A 21,188-nucleotide genomic window follows, 5' to 3' on the forward strand; every position below is an offset into this window, starting at 1 on the left:
GTCTCATCTAGTATTAAAACATCATGACATCACATACATCTGGTCACCTGATTTTGGTTCTCACACTGTCCCCTTTAATAGAAGCTGCCAGGATTTAGCACAGATATGTTACCTTACACACCTAAAGTTTTGCTAAGATCTGTTACAGCTTTTGGAAGTCAATAAAACAATTTCAAACTTCCACCCTTTCAGAGTAGCAATTAGTTCACCCCCAAGGACTATACAGAATGCTTCCTAGTAGAATTTTTGACTCTGGCCCCATTAAGACCTGTGAGATAAATCTTTATGGCCTAAATTAAGTAATTTAATTTCAGGATATTTTTCTAAAAGTTAGTTGGGGCTGAGCTTAACCTCTTCTATTCCGGTATCCTCTGTTACACTATATTAATTTCCAAAGTTACAATACAGTCTGACATACAGGTGCATTTATCTTTCTGTCCAGCAGGGGCTGCTGTTGGTACATTTTTTTTAAACAGGCAGCTTTACAAATACATTTTTCAATATGAGCATCTGTACAAATCAGTTTGATATACAAATGACATAATTATTTACAAAACCTCAGCTAGCTATGCTGGCATATGTTACACATCCAGTGCCCTACTTCTCGTGGCATAGCTGGCAATACCTCATATCGTCACATTTTTCCTGCTTTAAAGACTCAAGCTACTTTGTCCAATGACCCTGGAGAAATGTTGCTTGAGAGAAATGGGCCCGTCTGGGAATACATTAGCCCATACCCTGTCTTGAGAAAATGTATGCATTGGCATTGCTGACCCCACTACAATACTACACTTGCAAAAATGTAAAAACGAACTTCTCCGAACACACCGAAAAGCCGGCATCACACGAAATCCAATGCAGTAATAGTCACTGATAGTAAGCAAACAATGTCAAAAACTTTTCTTCAACGAACAAAATTTATTAGAAGCTTGAAGTGCAAAACTTTACATTCACTTTTCGTCAGGGCTCCTGCCCCAACTTCATCAGAAACAAAACACCACTAACTATTGCAACTCTTTAATATATGCAATAAAACCTCATTAATCAATCAGTCTAAATAGGACTCATTAATCAATCAGTCTAAATAGGTACTGCACTGTCATATGCCTCAACCCTGGGCTCCACCTTAATAACTTGACATTTTGCTGGCTGGCTCAATGTAGCCATACATTCCCCTCAAACTCCTCCTGCCATCCGCTGCAAATACTCAGTACCAGGGCCTCCCTATCATGTTAAGGTTTCATCATGTTAACATGGTACAATTTTGCCCCTGCCTCCTGCCTAGCAGTTCTACCATGTAATTGACATCACTGACCTTCCATACCACTTCAAATGGTCCCTCCCAAGTTGCCTGCAAGCTTATTGTGTCTGACAGGAATGAGCACTATAACTGGCTGTCCTACAGCATACTCTGGGGCTCAAGCATTCCTGTCATACCAGACGTTTTTCTGCTGTTGGGCTCCTGCCAGGTACTCCTGGGCAAAGCCCTTGAGCTCTCTAACCCTTGTTCTGAGGTTTAGGACATATCCCACAACAGACTCCTTATAGGATTCACACTCACCACGAATCAAATCTAATGCCCCCCTCACCCTATGCCCATATAGCAACTCAAAGGGTGAAAAACCTGTGGATTCCTGGGGTATGTCTCTGTATGCAAATAGCAGATGGGGCAAATATCTGTCCCGCACTCTCTTAAACTAGTCTGCAAATGCCCATAGCATGGTCTTTAGTGTAGAATTCAACCTCTCCAAAAAAATTAGTCTGGGGGTTGTAGATAGTGGTCTTTAGGTGCTTCACCCAATTACACTTCTACAGACAAGCCAGCAGATCTGACATGAAATTGGCACCTCTGTCAGTCAGTATTTCCCTCGGGACATCTACCCTGCTGAAAATCTCTAATAAAGTATTTGACACCTTCTCTGCCTTGATGGAGGACAAAGCCACCACCTTAGGGTATCTAGTAGCATAATCTACTACCACCAGGCTATACCTCTTCCTGTGGAACTTGGGGTACTCAGAAGCCTCACAATATCCATAGCTACCATCTGAAATGGCTCCTCAATCACACGCAAAGGCATCAAACGATCCTTGACCTTGTCCCCTGCCTTGCCTACTTTTTGGCACTGCTCACAGGTCCTGCAGTACCCTGTTACATCCCTTGGCTTCCTTGTATTCCTTGTTACATCCAGGACAATAAAAGGTCTGCATAACATGTCCCTTGGTACACATTATGCCCATATGACCTGCAAAAGGAATGTCATGGGCTATGGCTAGAAGTGCTAGATGGTAAGCTCTAGGCACTACCAACTACTGTATTGCCTCACCCTCTAGCCCTCTCTAGGGTCCACTCTCTATACATTAACCCTTAGTTCCAGTATACAGACTCCCCTTTTCCTTGAGAATCAGGTGCCTCCCTAGCTACCTTCTTGAAGCCTCTTATTGTAGGGTCCTGAGCCTGTCTCAACTCTATCTTTGTGACCCTTCCCAGCTACCTTCCCACAGGAAGCCTGGTATCCTCTGACAGCGGTGCCTCACAGTCAGCCTGGGTGCCACCACTCACCTCTGCCCTTAAAGTCACTCTGTCCAAGGGAACATCAGTACATATCATCAGCTGTGGCTCCCCATTAGGCTCACTGCCACAGGGCAGCTCCATTCCTGAAATAGCCACCTCAACTGCCCTGGCTTCAGGTGTGGGGTCTGTCTGGGTCTCCCCCAGGCTACCAGACCCACATGCCTGTCTCCAAGCCTGACTGAGTGTAACGGCATGCACACAAGGTATACTGCATTAACAAAATCATTCCCTGGCAAGACATCTGCAGGGATATCCTCAAACACACCTATTTGCTGGCTTCCTTTTTTGCCCTCCCAGTCAAGGTGAACCTTAACCAAAGGCATTTGGAATGGGGTCCTTCCTAAAGCTCTGATTGAAGTGGATTGCCCAAGCAAGTACTTATCCTTTTTAACTACTGCATACTTCATAATGGTTATGTCAGAGGCTGCATCTCTCCTAGCAGTAGTCTGTTTTCCATCCACTAAGATAGGATATAAACTCCGGTGATATTTTGGTATCCCTCTTGTCTCCAGAAAACTTACCACTAGCATACTGTTATTCCCACTTTCTGGCTTCCCCACCCTTTGTTCCCCACCTTGCTTCTGTAGACATCTGTATGATACACGGCCCCAATTGTTAAATGTAAAACATCTAACCCTTGATCCTGGCCATGTACCTGAATTAGTGGCATCCCCTGTTACTGGTCGACTCTGTTGAGGTGGTTTAGGCTGCTCACCAAGCGTTCCCTTATATACATGTGCAGCACTGGGTATCCCCTTCTTGTGCAGTGATGCCCTGCTTGCTAAGTAGAGATCCCTTTTCTCCACAGCTCATCGACAGAGTTAAACTCCCAGTCTGCCAACCAGATTCTCATGTCCTCAGACAAAGTGTTAAGAGCTTGTTCCCTCACCAAAAGGTCTGCCAGCCCTTCTAAAGTGGTGACCTTACACCCACTCACCCGTCTCTGAAAATAAGTGCTTAACTCAGCAATATAATCACATACGCTTTCATCCTCCTTGCATCTATGCTCACAAGACTTTTTTCTGTAAGCATCAGGTGTTAACTTAAAACATTCTAGTAAACATTGCTTTACTTTATCATAGTTTAAGCAATCAATATCAGACAATTTATAAATGGCAGTTACAGCTTTACCATGGAGTAAGGGGGTCAGGAACCGTACCCAGAGTCCTTGGTCAACAATATACTGTTTACATACTCTTTCAAATATATGAATAAAACTATCAAAATTATCACCCACTGTAAACTGTGGAAGAAATTTACTGACCTTTACTGCTTCCGGGGTTCGGTTATTCCCTTCCCCATTGTCTCCATGTTCCTGCTGCTCCTCATTTTCTCATTTTCTTCAGCCTCCAAATGCCGCAATCTCTCTGCTGATTCTAATTCCATCTGTTTCTCCTTTTCTTCAGCCTCCAAATGAAGCAGTCTCTCTGCTGATTCTAATATCAAATGTTTGACCACCAGTTCAAGTCTCTCTAACTCCAGATGGTTTTTTTAAGTCCTCTGAGGAAAAAGTGAACTGTCCTGTTTCTGAGGGCTGCATATCCCCATTACCAGTCTCCTTATCCTCGTGGTTGCTGGTCTAGGCTACAGCTGCGACTAAGGCCAAAATCATTTCCTATTTAGTCACATTGGCATGTACCAGTCCTTTGGCTTTGCACACCTTGGCCTGGTTCTTTGTCAGCTTGTCATAATCCTCTGCTGACATTTTTGCCTACATTGCCTGACCAAACTGAACCAAACAACAAAAAATAAATAAAACTGCTGTGAAAATGAAACTCTGCATGTTTACCTTGTGGCTGCTTAGAATACATACACCTTTAGTGACAACTGCCTACAGGCTACAGAAGTTCAAGTAATATCCACACTATTGCTAACCAATATGTGATGTCCCCCCTCTGGGCCAGTAATCAACCATCCTGAATACTCACCACTATCACTAGTGAGGGACGTTCACTTGGAACAAAGATAGATACACACAGTATTTCCAGATGCAGCTCTCTGCACCAAGCACAATTTCCTTTAAGAGCACGTAGGGGACACACTCAGTCCAGGGGCTGCCCCCCCTCCCTATTCAGGCTCCCAGTAAGACTGCCCACAGGCACAGCTGTACAGCTGAGTCCTCAGACAAATGTCTAAGCAAAGTACTCCACCACCCTCTCTGTGAAACCAATGCTCTGTGTCGCTGTTCCAAGCAGCTGACACACAGACTCTTTGAGATTTGATTTTCTAATACATACACACATGGGAATGGCTGGCACAGAGTTACTAGCTATGCCCCCTTCTGGATCATAGGAGGTTGCTAGGCTATTGGCCCTGAGGCCCTTATAATTCTAGCCAAGAGTTTAGCCCACGTTTAGACAAATCAGCACCCAATGTCCCTGTCCAACAGGAACAAGGGTGGAATCCCAGGGGTATATTTTCTGTTTCCCATCCAGTTATCCAGGTTGTGCTTAAAAAGGGGTAAAGAGGTACTCCGCCTGATGTGGACAGAGAGTCTATTCCATAGATGGAGGAGTCTCTGGGACACAAATCTGTCCCACCAACAAGTCTTGTTGATGTCACAGACCAGGTTGAGTTCACGCATGTGGGTTACTCGAGTGGAGTTTGAGTTGCAGATATGCAGCAGTCCCATCAAGATGGGGTCCATAATTTCCTTATATGCCAGACAGAGGTCACCTCTGAGGAGTCTGTATGAAACTGAGTAGAGGGATAGGGCTTTTAGCCTATCTGTGTATGGTAAATGTTTGAGGCCCTGGATTCTCCTGGTGAGGAACCTCTGTGGTCTTTACAGCTGCTGCATGTGCTTTACGAGGTACATGGCACAAGGGGCATTGTACTCAATAATGGGCCTTATAAGGGAAGCCAAAACAAATGGAAGCAAGTGCTGTATAGTAAAACCAAAACAGTAAAATTCAGCAGAAAAGCCCAATGAACTACAGCACACAGGTTTATTCAGAGTCAGCACACCACAAGGATGAAACATAAATGCTTATCCACAAGTACGTTTTCATCTGCATAGACTTCTTCAGATGCATAAGTGAATACAACTCACAGTCAGCAGTTTTAATACTTTTAGTTGAGTAGTGCCTCTCCATTGTGGATATAAGCGTTTATGTTTCATCCTTGTGGTGTGCTGACTCTGAACAAACCTGTGTGCTGTACTTCATTGGGCTTTTTGTGCCTTATAAAGGAAGAATACAGGGATGTTATGACTTCCTTGTCCCTGGATGAGATACCGTTCCTTATGAGGTGGGCCATGTAGAAGGCTTTCCGTACAACGGAAGCACCATGTTGGTCAAAAGTCAGGTTGCTGTCAACCTGTGTGCCTAAATCCCTCACAACTGATTGAGTGCTTAGGTCGTTATTAATGTGATAATTTGTGGGGATGTCACTCTCCCCAAAGGGGATGATGATGCATTTTTTTGTATTCAGCTTGAAGCCATGTTTCTGACACCAGTCATTTGTCTGAATGAGACCCTCTTGGAGGATGTCCACATCACTAGGGGAATTGAGAACAACACCCAGCTTGCAATCATCTGCAAACTTGGTCAGCCATAGCCCACTAGTTTTGGCCTGCACCTCAGAAAAGTATATCTCAAATAACACAGGCTCCAAGACTGAACCCTGGGGTATGCAGCTTGTTACGAGTCTACTGCTTGAGGTGGCTTCCCCTATTTTGACTATGTGGGTTCTATCAATATGCCAATTTGCCCATCTGGTAACATATGGATTGATGCCTAATTGAGAGAATTTATCTATTATGGTGGAGTAGGGAATAGTGTCAAAGGCTTTGGCCAGATCAAGGTAGGCGGTGTGCACCGTCTTCCCCTCGTCCATGGCTTTGATGTCTGTCTCAAAGAAGTCAACCACATTTAGCAGACATGATGTCCCCTTGATGAAGCCAAACTGTGTGGTATCAAGTGTTTGGAGGTTGCCAATGTTTTTGTTAATGAGATCCACGATAATCCATTCCATGGCCTTGCAGATCAGGCTTGTTAGGCTGATGGGTCTATAATTTCCTAGATCGGTGGACACTCCACCTTTGTGTAAATGGATGACAGTGGCTGTCCTCCACTCAGCTGGGACAAAGCCAGTACTCAGGCTTTGGTTGAATATGGTGCCTAATGGTGCTGCAAGTTCCTGCCCGAGTTCATGTAGGATGCAGCCTGGGATGTTATCGGGTCCCATGGAGGCTGTATTTTTTTACTTTGAGAGAGCAGTGATGACCTGTTCCCTAGATATAAGGGGAAAAGGGCAGGTACTGGGGATGTCCTGATTTACTGATGGGGGGGGGCAGAGGGGTAAAGGTTTTGCTGAATCTGTCAGCCAGCAATTTTGCTATATCTACGGCATTTGTATATGTTGTGTCCTTGACCATCAGTTCTGAACAGATCTGGGTGCTTCCTTTGAGTTTGCAGACATATGTGAAGAAGGACTTATGGTTGCCTTTAGTAGATGTGGCCAATTTGGACTCAGTTTGCTTTGGAGGATTTCACTAGTGCTCTTATTTGCTTTTTCAGGCTAAGGAGACATTGCTTTCAATTGGGCACCTACTCCTTCTTGGTCTTGGGCAGCAATTCTTTTCCATTTGTTATAGAGTTTATTTACTGCAGATGTCCACCAGACAGGCTTACTCTTCCTTGGGGAGGATGATTTAGTCCTGTCGGGTATTCCTGATTCCATGCATCTATATAAATGCTGGTATAGTGCTTTGATGTAGATTTGGATATTGGTGCCAGTTCCCACAGAGGGGGAGGGGACTGTGAAGTTGTTTATACCATCCCTCAGGAGGCTGTAATCAGCTTTGGAGAAGTTTTTATTTCTGATCCTAGCTAGAGGGGGGGATGTGGGAGATTGTGACTTTGAAACTGACTGCTTTGTGGTCGGATCTTACCAGGGACAAGGATACTATAGGGATGCTGCAGTGGTTACTCATGTTGGTTAGTACCAAGTCCAAGATATTATCACCCCTTGTGGGGGTATCGACTAGCTGTTCCAAGGCATTTGCATTGACAAAATCAAGTAATCTCTGGGCATCTGTGTTCTGGCATGAGTAGTTCTTCCAATCCATGTTTGGGAAGTTAAAGTCAACCAGGATCAGGGTAAAGGGTTGAATCTTGATAGATTCGAACATGTCCAAATAGGTGGATTAGGCATCTTGAGTCAGATTTGGGGGCCAGTAGCTAGCTATGATTTGAATAGGGGTCTTGTCAATGGTTAACTGCACCTGGAGTGTCTCCTGTGCATCATACTGTTTGACCAGCCTGGAGATGTGTATGTCTTTAATGTATCGTGAAACTCCACCTCCTTTGGCTTTATTGCCCACAGTTTGGGGTCTGAATGTACGATAGGATGAGTAACCAGGTAAGGCTAGGGTGCTCTCCACAGCTTTGAACCACTTTTATGTGACTGCACAGATGTCAGAATTTTCCATGGTTAGGAATACTTGCAATGAGTGCAGTTTCATGATTAGATGCCTATTGTTTAGCAGTATGACCTTTAATTAGTGTTTTGTTAAAATTTTTATGTTGGTAGTTTTAACCTCATCACGTTTTCTAAAAAAATGGCACTATAGGGAAGGCAAGAGCCTTTGCCAGAAGCCTGAAGCCCAGGTGAGACAGATGCAGGCCATCTCTGGCAAAGCATAGTGGTCTGTCGATCATATCTTCCCAGACTGTCAGGTACTGGATCACCCTGGAATGACACCAGAAACTAAGACAATTGTTAAAGTCAATCATTTTCTTTTTGTATTGAGGCATCATTCTGGGTGAAGGCAGAATGCTGCTTAAGGCTAGGGACATACATGCCTGGGACACACAATCAGTGAGCTCAATCATGTCTCTCTTCATATAGTCCAGAGAGGTATGGCTCAAGTCATTCACGTCAACGTGGCTATGACAAAGTCATAAAAGTACCTGTTGTTGAGAGACTTGAGTACGTGTGTGATATGGCAGATTCTGGCTGCCCAGACTATAAGGTAGTTACTGCCATGAGACACTCCAAAGCCAGCTACTCTAAGGATCTTACAAGGGTACCTAATTATTCCAAGTGAAATTAACATTAAATTAATATCACTAGCAATAGTAATGTTGACCAAACAGCTAGGCTTTTGGGAGCGGCCACAATGTAACCAAATAAATATAAGTACTCTCAAGGGTTACAATACTGTCTAAAAACCAGCTAAAATGAAAATTTTAAATATATTTAAGAATAAATAATAAAAGAACATAAAAATACTAAATATCTATTTACAATAAACACCAGAGTTTCAGACACAGGAAATATTAAAATAACACAGATGAATAGATTCACACAGATACAGAAAAACTGTGCTTAACTAAGCTTGTTGTATTTTCCTGACTGGTCTAAATAATTACTGTTTCCTGGTTACTTACTAAAGCAAGGCAAGATGAAGTAGGTGAATGATCCTTCTATGTCAGGTTTCAAAAACAGACTGCCCGAGACTTCTTTCTCATCTAGCATTAAAACATCATGACATCACATACATCTGGTCACCTGATTTTGGTTTCCATACTATCCCCTTTACTAGAAGCTGTCAGGATTTAGCACAGATGTGTTACCTTAAACACCTAGAACTTTGCTAAGATTTGTTGCAGCTTCTGGGAGTCATAAAACAATTTCAAACTTCCACCCTTCCAGAGTAGCAATTAGTTCACCCCTAAGAGGACAATATAGAAGGCTGCCTTTGTACAGATTTTTTGTCTCTGGCTGCACTGAGACTTGTGAGATGCAATTGTTATGGCATAAATTAAGTAATTTAATTTCAGGATGTTTTTCTAAAAGTTAGTTGGGGCTGAGCTTAACCTCTTCTCTTCCAATATCCACTGTTACAATACATTAATTTCTACAGTTAGCATACAGGGGCATTTTTCTTTCTGTCCAGCAGGACTCACAGTTGGTAATTTTTTTTTTAACACAAACAGCTTTAGAAATAAATTTTTCAACAGAAGCATCTGTACAAATCCGTTTGATATACAAACAATTCTTTACAAAACTCCACCTAGCTATGCTGGCATATGTTACACATCAACTGTCCTATTTCTCCTAGCATAGCTGGCAATACCTCACATCATCGTAAATTTATACTGCCTAAAAGAATTCTGTTTTGTCCATCAGAATACATGTGTACATTTCCAACTAGATAGAAATATATAGTAGAATACAATTTTGCAACCACTAAGGTGACAGCTGTAATTTAAGAATCCACACGGGTACCAAGTTGTCTAAACTGTCAATGTAGAGGAGACGTGGAGTCAATTAAATTCAGAATTCTTTCTTGATTGTTTCTGCCAATATCCACTGAAGATCCACAAAGGCAGTTAAGTGAAAAGGAAATCACATCCTGCATGACAGTGGATCTGCAGGTGACTGGCCGTAAAATAGAGGATCTTAAAATGGCCTTTCCAGTGGTGGTACAATGTTAGCAGTAGTCATGATGATTCTCATCACTGTTCATTCACACAAAAGTTGTTGTGTGTGTGTGTGTGTGTGTGTGTGTGTGTGTGTGTGTGTGTGTGTGTGTGTGTGTGTGTTGGCTCCTCAAGCCTCCTGTACCTAATTGCAGCTGGATAACCAAAGGCATGTGTACTGATTGTTCTCCTGGTTACCACTTATGACAACAATAGCACAGAAGAATACTGTCACATCAGCAGCTGTGTAGACCATATAATATGTAAGCCAAGCCAATATCTAAGACATGGCAGAGTGAAGCAAAGAATGAAAAATAATTTGTCTTGTATAATGTATGCTCCACCAGATAACACAGCAAGCAAGTTTTTAGGTACATAGTTCCTGCTCACAGGTGAAGCATGAAAGGTTGGGAGTAACTAGGAATGTTGTGAATTACACTGGAGACTCCACCCTGTCTGATGAGTATCTCATTATCTTGGAGGCCTGGAAAGCATCAACATCATGCAAGTTAGATCTTTTCTCTTCTCTATGTCTGAAAAGCCTTACTATAAGCTCACTTTTCTCCTGACAACACCTAATAACAGGCAGACAATAGCTAGCCCATATGGTGCCCTATGCAGTTCAGAACTCAGGAAAGCAGAAGTTCTTCTCAAAGTTGAGGAAAAAAACTCTGAAACTGTAGCAAATCACTTGTTACTAATGTAACATGCAGCTTGCTACAGTTAAGTCATCATGCATGATGCAGTTCAGCCATGATTGCAAATTTGAGTTATCAGCATTCATTTATAAAACAATGCAGTACTATAATCCCACACCATTCGCACCTGTTGATAGCACCCCCTAATTGTCTGTGTCCACAGCTCCCTTCATCCCACCCTATATGTCTCGTTTAACAGAGATTGACACCCCACTATATTTCTTATTTTGATAAGATGGTATGCATGATTAAATACAAGTGATTTGATTTGATCTGTTCTAGTAAACCAAGCACTGCTCCATTTTCAGTAGTGAATTATGTTCTTCACTCATGATTTATATTACTAGTGTATGTATGCATATATGTACATTTATTATGTACATCTTGTATAATTGTCTTCTGCTCATTCTGTAAAATGGATTTCAATCACTGTCTTTTAGTTTTAATGTAAAATATCAGCCAATATTTTGACTTTGTGAATGCTAGTTAAACAATACACATAATGTACAATAATGTATTTGGGAACTCTTGTCTAATATGCTAACACTTGTTAACAGATTTTTTGCAGGCAAGACTACATCGCTGTACAGTTAAAAACGTGAATAAATTCATATTTTTCTTATCAACAGAAATTTTCAAACTATTTATCAAAAAATTTAAAAAAAGACAGTAGTTACAGCAAATGTGTATTACACTTATACTTGCTAACAATTTTTTTTGCAAGAAGAACAACAGCACTGTACACGCAAAAACAAGAAATTCATTGTTTCCTGCCAGAAGAACTTTTCAAAATATTTATCACAAAATTAAAAAAAGGAACGATGGTTAGAGACAACAATAAGTGAATGTGCTGTATGTGACACCTCTGTGTTTTTAATTTAGGCATGTGCCCCTAAGTATAAGAACACAACACTATGATATAAATGTTACCCTTGGCACCACGAACACTAGGACCAAAAAAAATAATAATAATTTAACTGACTGCACGTGAAAGTAAGAATAAGGATAAGGTAACTAAAATGGCAGAAAGAAGGAACAAACTAAATCTATTTGCTTGCTTATTTATTTACTTATTACATTTGTTAACCGGGAAAAGTCTGGCTGGGCTAGGAGCCCGTTTTCAGCGGAGGCCCGGGGAGAAAAGCTCCAGGCAAAAAGCAGTACACAATACAAAAAACTTGTCAGTACAATATTTACATGTAAGATAGTTTTACATAAGGCATTTTAAAATACATATAATTCTGTTACAAGCTTAAATACAGATCACTAAAATGATGGTACAAAGGTAGTATAACAAATTGCTCAAATAAAAGTTACATGCGTAGTTAGAAACAGTCTAGAAATTTTGCAAAGTCAGGAGATAATGACTGTATAGGGAATCTTGAAAAGAATAAACAAACTCCTGAAGATTATCACTAAGTATAGTCCTAGTCTTATACTTGGCGGTGACATTCACCCCAACCCTGGCCCATCCACCTCTGATATATATACCCCCTCTACCTGCCACCTAAGCCACAAAACTACAATTAGTAGACCTACTAACTCTCTCCTGGCCTGTCATCTCAACATTAGAAGCATTAATAACAAGGTACATGAGCTGCATGCACTCCTGGCTGTCCACTCCCCTGAGATTCTTTGTCTGTCTGAGACTTGGTTAAAACCTACCGCAACTGACAGTGAAGTGCTACCACCTGGGTATAACATGCACAGGCTAGACCGTGTTTCCAGGAAGGGGAGGAGGGGGTAGCTATACTCTACAAATCTGTATTGAATGTGACCATAGATGTTAACCAACCGCCTCAAATTCATAACTCAGAAATCCTGGCTACTAAATTTCAAATTAACAAAAGTAAATGCATCAACATTATCTGTATGTATATTCCCCCGGGTAATAATATAGCCACACTCAAAGATACCCTACACTGGATTTCATGTCATTACCCTCAAAAAACCCTATTACTTGGTGACTTTAACATGGACTGGGGCATCTGTCCTCAGAATCCCCTACCATCCACATTAACCTGCATGCATTTACTCAAATCATAACCACCCCTACCAGGCTAGGTAAACCCAGACATAAAGAAAGCATACTCAACTGGGTATTTGTAAATAGTAACCCCCAACTGTACACTGCTGGTACCCTCCCTGATGACCTGAGTGATCACCTTCTTACTTATATAGTTAAGCAAAAAGTCATTATTCCTCATCAGTCCTTACTCAGGAAAGTCAGAAACAAAAAAAAACTTTGACCTTGTCAAATTCCAACAGGATCTTAACTCCTGTAACTGGTCTATGCTAAAACACCTCCCCTTAGAATAGGCAGTTGCATATTTTAACAACAGAGTTCTTGACATCCTTGACCTGCATGCACCTGCCTGTTCTAAGCGAACAAAGGCAAAAACTGCCCCATGGTTGTCTAAAGAATCTAGACTAAAAATTTCCAGCAGAAACAAAATTTGGGCTCTATGGCGCTCCACTAAAGACCCCTACAATCATGTTAAATACAGGCAAGCTAGGAATGAGACTAAAAAATCAATTTTACAAGACAAAAAAACAACACTACTGTAATTTACAGACAGCAAACCAGAACAATCCTCAGAAGTTCTGGGCAGGTCTGAATAACCTACTAAATCCTGGAAAAATGTCTACCCCTATCCCCATAGCTACCATTGATAAATCCCCTGAGGATGTCTCAGACAGTTTTAGCCATTTCTTTACAAATACAATTCAATCCCTAGCTAGCCAACTACCTCCCAGCTCCCCTGGCTCTGATAGTACCACCCCTATAAACCTACTCTCATTCAGCTTCCAACCAATGTCCACATCAGTTATCCGTACCTTGCTCAAAAAATTAAAACCCACCACACTCTCAGCTGACCAACTCCCTGCTGAGTACATTAAAAATCAGCTATTGCCATTGCGTATCCAGTATCAATACTAATTAACCGCACCATAGCAGAGGCTAAAATTCCCACCCTTTGGAAAACATCCTATGTAATCCCACTACATAAAGGAAGTTCCTCCACCGAATTCTCCAACTATAGACCAATAGCTATACTTTCTCTGCTATATAAGATTATGGAAAAATGTATACACAAATAACTCATGCACCACTTACTTCAGAATCACCTTATGGCCGATACCCAACATGGCTTCCGTCCACACCACAGCACAACCTCAGCCCTACTAGCATTTACCAATACCATAAATAATTATCGTAACAATAATCAAATATCCTCAGCCATCTTCTTGGATCTTTCAAAGGCATTTGACATGGTGGATCACCAACTTTTGATTCACACCCTGCAATCTTTCTGTCTAAATTCCAGTGCCATTCAATGGTTTAAATCCTACCTCAGTGGAAAGCAGCAGGCTGTTCTCTGGCAAAACAAGCTCTCCGGCCTATTACTTAACACCCTTGGAGTGCCACAAGGCTCCATATTAGGACCCCTACTGTTTTCCATCTTTATAAACAACTTATATACAGTCGTCCCGAATGTCAGCTGTATCCAGTACGCTGATGATTCCACCCTGATTTGCTCAGCCACATCTCCCTCAGACTTAAGGTCTGTTACCCAGTCCACCTTTAATACTATAGAAAACTGGGTCTCCGAACGTCGATTGTTGCTAAATCCCAAAAAAACTAAAATGCTGTTATTCTCTCCAACACAAAGCTCTACACCATTTACCTTCACCATAAATGCAAAAGTGGCACAATAATCACCCCGACTCCTCTACAAAACTATTAGGAGTAATTATTGATAATAACTTAAAATTTGACTTTCATGTAAACCAAACGATCAAAACCATCAATAAAAAACTTGGGTCACTGTATAGAATAAAAATCTTCCTAACCCCTCCAGCTAAGGTTGCCATAGCTCGCTCTCACCTTCTTTCAACACTTATATGCACCCCCCCTTCTCTCTAATCTAAATAAAACTGTACTTAATAGACTCTCTCAATCTGTTACAATCACATTGCCAGGTATGCCACTGGCCTACCCTTTAGAACACACCATAGGTTCATAGGAGGGTACTAGGCTACTGGCCCTAGGGCCTATATAATCCTAGCCAAAAATGTACCCTGGCTTTTGCCACCCAAGAAAATTATTTTCCTGTGCCCCTGTCGAGCAGAGCCACAGAAGTGATCCCTGGGGTGAATTTTCTATCTCCCATCCAATCATCAAGATTTTTCTTGAAGAGTGCTAATGAGGAGCTCTGTTTGACATAGATAGGTAGTCTGTTCCAGAGTATGGGAAGTCTCTGGGACAGGAATCTATCCCTCCAGCATTTTCTGTTTATTGTGGTGACAAGGTTTAGGTCCCTAGAGCGTGTAGCTCGGAGGGATTGGAATTTCTTTAAGTGGAGCATGTCCAGCAGCTCTGGGTTTTAGCTTTGCATGTTAGGCAGAGATCATCTCTGAGTAGGCGATATGCAACGGCGTAAAGCTGGAGGTGTTTGAGACTGTCTGCATAGGGCATCTGTTTGTGGCCAGTAATCCTCTTTGTGAGATATTTCTGTGGCCTTTCCAGTTGTTGTAAATGTCTTGTGAGGTACATACCAAAAGGAGCGTTGTACTCTATAATGGGTCTAATGAGTGATGAGTAGAGGGGAACAATGTTAAGAGAAAAGTTTTAAAAACATACTGTTATTTGTCTTTTTCCTCTTCTTGCAAAGTGAACATGTTATTTGTTGGGATATGCCTATCAAAGATGGGCCTCATCTATGAACAAAATGCAGCATTACTTATAAAACTGAATAATAACTGTTTTCTGCTTTTCAGAATAAAGAGACTTGGTTATAGCTTAGTGAAGCCTGGGATAAGGACGCATGGCCGAGTAAGAGTTAATTTACTGAAGTAGGCTGTGTGTCCTGGAAAATTTGAGCTACCATTGTTGAACTAAACATTCTGTGTTTCTTGAACATTCTGTACTAACTGTTGGTTTGAGGTGATTTGTAGTAAACATGTTTACCACAGGTGTTTTTCCATAGCCAACTGTCAACGGTCAGAAATGTAACAAAAAGTTGTTTTGCTTGCAGTATAAAAGTTGATGTCAGTAAACAAGTTGACCAGAGGAGGAGATCATCTTGGCCAACATGATGTGCAATCTGGTTAGCTGCTAATAAAGAAGTTTTTCATCACCTGAGACAGATGTGACTCGTTTGAATTTTTCTTCTGACATTTTGGTCCTTCGGACCTGAAACCTCTACAAAGATATGGATCAGACCGACAGAGAGACCGAAAAACCTGTGCAGGTGATGGCTTCTCATCTTAAGATTCCCTCGACTGAAAGCCCTCCGACTGATTTGTCGTTGAGAGGAGGCCGGCCGCTCTCTGATCCCTATCTGAGGACGGTTTCCGAACGAAAAGAGGAAACGGAGTCTCATCTGGTTCAGGTAGGATGAAAACTAAATTTTCTTTTAATTTAATTTAACCTTGTCGACAAGGGTTTTATTTGTAGTTAAGGGTGGGTAGGATTACTTGTTAAGATTATTTTGTTAGGCTCACCCGTTAAGATAGCCGCATTTTGTAATAAGCCCTGTAAAATAACTTTGATACAGTCCTAAAGTAAGAAATCTAGGGGAAACATGGGTTCGAGTTGCTGCAAGTGTGAGAGTGATGCCTGTTTAAATGTTGATGCTAAGTATATGAAAGGTTTAAACAAAAATAATGTTACATTTTTGAAAAAGTGGAAGTTGAAATATTATTTTGATGGTACACTGAATAAGAATGCCTGTGCAAAATTGGTTAGAGATTTGAAAAGAGATGCGGGAACTAGAACTAAGAAGCAAAGGCAATTGGGATTTCCCCAAGCACAAAGATGGTTAGAAGAGGCAAATAGATGAGCTATAAAAGAAAAACAGTGCCAGGAAAAAGAAAAAAATAAATCAAAAGGGGGATCACTGGTGCCAAGTGGAAAAGTAGCTTTATTTTTAGATGAGGATGAGCATACAGTTTGTGCGGTACAAAGGCAGGCAACTGCCCCACCGTATGGGGAAATTGCTGCTGCCGTACCGGCGGAACCTCCTCAATATCAGTCTGAAGATGTGGGATCTGTACAGCAGAGTGGGTTATTGGCTGCTCAAGGAAGTGTTGTGACCCCTCCAATTTACCCGCAAATTCCCGTAGTACCCAAGGTTGCTTTGCAACAGGTAGACCAACCTATGCAGTTAAGGTCAGGACCAGCAGGGCAAGGATGTTGGGCCATTAAACTTTCTGACTACTCAGAAGCTCTTCCCTTAATACAAGTTGCAAACCCACAAGCAGGGGATGTTGGACAAGAGCCAACTATTTTAGTCTATCGTCCCTGGGCTAGAGAGGATATAAAACGAGCTACATGTGGTATTCCTCATCCCAAGGTTAATTTCCAAAAGTTTTCTGAGGACATAGTTGGTATCCGTTTAAGTTATCATCTAAATGGTTTAGAAGTAGAACAAGTAGTGCGACAAATCCTGGGTCCAGATTGGCACTTAGTTTGTGGTACTTGGACATGTAAGGCAGATGACGGCACTACATTAAAGCATAATTCTGGGGTGTTAGACACGCGAGTCACTGATCTGTTAAAGAGAATTTCTGATAAGTGGCGTCCAAGAGCAGATTGGACAGTAATAAATCAGTGCATCCAAAATGATGATGAATCTGTAGATCACTATATTGTAAGATTGACAGAAGTGTTCAATAACCATTGTGGAATGATGATTCCGCAGGATCAGACCAATGATAGTCCATATGAACAGCAATTGAAAAATGCTTTTCTTAAAGGTTGTAAGGCTCCGATAAGTAGTTTTATAACTAAGCATATGGTAGATCATAGAACATGTAGACTGCAACCTTTGTTTGAATATACACGGCATGCTGAGCGACATTTCAATTTGAAAAAGAAAGTACAAGTGTTAGCAGTAGGGGATGATGGTGGTATATTCTTGGTACAGGACCAAAGAGGGCAAGGGCGCCATGGTGGCGTAACAAAATGTGGGGGCCCAAAATGGGACATGTTAAATGAACCAGGTGGACATTCAGAGGAATATGAGGGAAGGTTAAAACGTGGAAAATGTTTTAAATGCGGTAGACGTGGGCACTTCGCTGCTGACTGTGAAGAGTGGCTACACCCCCACAGCTTAAGAATAAGGGCTCCGCATGACTATATGATAGTAAAGGAAGGCACCAAATTCATTATTGTGATGATGATGAGGCAGACACTCTCTGTGTGATGAATGCCAGAACACTCTTAAGGTTCATAGGTTTAGGTTTAGGTTCATAGGTTTATACTAGGCTATCTGCCCGAGGGCATTTACAAGCCTAGCCCATCGTTTTGTGGCTTACGCCACCCCTTTAGTATGGGGAACTATACCCATTATTTTGCTGTGCCTCTGTCGAGCAGTGACACTGAGGTAATCCCTGGGGTATATCTGCGATCTCCCATCCATTGGTCAAGATTTCTCTTGAACAAGGCCAGCGAGGTGCTCTGCCTCACATGTACCGGGATTTTGTTCCACAGCATAGGGAGTCTTTGGGTAATGAATCTATCCCTCCAGCACGTCCTATTAATAGCCGTGTCGAGGTTTAAGTCTCCCGCCCTTGTGGCTCTGATGGATCTAGATTTTTGAGGTGAAGCATATTCATAAAATCTGGTTTTGAAATGCCCTTGTATGTTAGGCAAAGGTCACCTCTGAGCAACTGAATAGAGCTGGAGTTCTTTCAGTCGGGCAGCATAGGACAGATTTTGAGACCCTTTATCCTTTTGGTGAGGAACTTTTGTGGCCTCTCCAGCTGCTGCAGGTGTCGGGTCAGATACATCCCAAATGGGGCATTGTACTCAATCATTGGTCTGATGAGTGATGAGTAAAGGGAGACTATGACCTCCCTTGATCTAGATGAGAATCCCTTCATGATAAGGTGGGCAATGTAGAAAGTCTTCCTAACTACTTTAGCTACATGGGTGTCGAATGACAGACTACTATCAACCTGGGTCCCCAGGTCCCTGATAACTTCTTCTGTGCTCAGTGGATTGCCACCTATTTGGTAGCTAGGGGTAACCTTGTTTTTCCCAAAGGGTATGACTATGCATTTTTTGGCATTTAACTTCAGGCCGTGGCTCTGGCACCAGTTATCCGTTTCTGTGAGACCCTTCTGAAGGATAGCTGTGTCAGATGTGTTTTCTACTATGGCCCAGTTTGCAGTCATCTGCAAACTTTGTCATAACCCTCCTGTGTTTGCTTGTACTTGGAAAAGTAGATGCCAAACAAGAGTGGGCCCAGGACTGAGCCCTGTGGGACACCACTTGTGACAGGTTTTGAGTCTGACATGGCGCCAGCAACTCTGACCCTGTGGGTTCTGTCACTCAGCCAGTTTGCAACCCATCTTGTGATGTATGGGTTAACATTTAAGCTGATGAGTTTTTCAATGATACCCAGTGGGGTATTGTATCGAAGGCCTTAGCCAGATCGAGGTAGGCTGTATGGACTGCCTTTCCCAATGGCTTTGGTGACTGTTTGAAGAAGTCAACCAAGTTTAAAAGGCATGATCTGCCTTTGACAAAGCCAAACTGGGTTGGATCCAAAGTCTGCAAATTCCCTATGTCTTTATTTATGAGGTCCATTATGATCCTCTCCATGGCTTTGCAGATAAGGCTTGTCAGGCTAATGGGCGGTAATTTCCAGGGTCGGTGGAGGCACCGCCTTTGTGAAGTGGGACCACAGTTGCAGTCGCCACTCCTGCGTATCCAGAGGTAAGACTTTGATTAAACAGCTGTCCTAGCTGTGGGTTTAATTCCTCATTGAGTTCGTGGAGCACACAGCCGGGGACACCATCAGGTCCCATGGATGCTGTGTTTTTGCTTTGGAGAGCAGTTCTCACTTGGGCTGGAGATGTTTGGGGGCTGCAATCGTTTGGTATAGATATCTCTCCTTTTGGGGTAGGGGAGAAGTTTGCACTGAACCTGTCAGCCAGTATGTTGGCAATGTCTGTAGGATCAGTAATCTTCACATCATTTTGAACTAGTTCTGAGCATATCTGGGAGTTTCCTCCTAGGTGTCTAACATAGCTAAAGAAGGCCTTATGATTGTCTTTTGAGTCTTTAGCTATTTTTCTCTCGAAATTTGCTTTGGATGATTTTATGAGAGCTCTTAGTTTTTACTTATAGTGATCAAGGGTGTCTTACCTTTTAAGGATTTTGCTGTATCTTGTAGTAGCTTCCTCCTTTTATTGTAGAGTTTGTTTATGGCTGGGGTCCACCAGACTGGACGCTTGCCTTTGGTACTAAGAGTCTTTGTTTTGTTTGGGATTGCCTTATCCATGCAGTCCTGCAGGTGCTGGTAGAAGGCTGTAAGTGATTCAGCGGCTTGAGTACTGTATTCCAGCAGCTCGGGGGCCTTAAAGGAGACCACACTAGTCTTAAGAAGTTTGGAGTCGGCTTTTGAGAAGTTCTTTACTGTGGTCTTTTTATTTCAGGTGGGGTGGGATGAGGACCTCCAGCGAGATTAGTTTGTGATCTGATCTCACCAGTGAGGGGTATACTTCCGGTGTTGAACATTGTGCTCCCATGTTCGTGATGATGAGATCAAGTATGTTATCTCCTCTTGTGGGGATGGTGACTAGTTGTTCCATGGCATTTGAGTTTATGAATTCCAGGAACTTTTGGGCTAGGGTGTTTGGGCTTGAGTAGTGTTCCCAGTCTATATTAGGGTAATTGAAGTCACCTAGTATGATGGTGTTTGGTGATACATTTATCCCCTCTAGTGTTTTCAGGAAGGCCATGTGAGGTTCCTGAGTTTGTGAGGGTGGCCTGTAACATGCTACAATTTGCAGAGCAGTCTTGCCTATGGTTAATTGCACCTGGATGGTCTCCGATGCATCGCGCGTTGCCACCAGTCTTGAGGTGTGGGTGTCCTTAATGAATATGAATATCCCACCGTCCTTGCTTGGTATTGTCCAGATTTTGGGGCGGAGCATGATATGAGGTAAAACCTGATAGCTGGGGTGCTCTCAGGAGCCTTGAACCAGGTTTCTGTCACAGCACAGACATCGATGTTCTCCATACTGAGAAGGGCCTCGAGTGCGTGCATTTTGAGATTGAGACTTCTGGCATTGAGCAGCATTACCCTTAGTTTTTTCCTTTTTGTGTTCTAGGGTGGTAGGTTTAGAATTTGAGCCTTGCCTAAAAAGGCACTATGGGGTGGCAAGAGCCTTTGCCAATATCCGAATCCCAGGGTGACAGGTGCAAGCCGCCCCCCTTAAACAGCGTGGCTTGTCCAGCATGTCATCCCAGGCAGACAGATACTGGATCCCCTTTGAATGACACCAGTGTTTAAGCCAATTGTTAAAGCTGATCATCTTATCTCTGTATTGTGGCATCACTCTTGGTGAAGGTAGGATACTGCTCAAGGTCAGGGTCATACCTGCCTGGGCTACATAGTCAGAGAGCTCCTCAATGTCTCTTTTCATGTAGTCCAGAGGTGCGTCTCAGGTCGTTTACACCAGCGTGGACAA

The sequence above is a fragment of the Protopterus annectens genome, chromosome 16.part0, assembly GCF_019279795.1.
Source record: "Protopterus annectens isolate FY-2018-M chromosome 16.part0, PAN1.0, whole genome shotgun sequence".
In the NCBI taxonomy this organism is placed as follows: Eukaryota; Metazoa; Chordata; order Ceratodontiformes; family Protopteridae; genus Protopterus; species Protopterus annectens.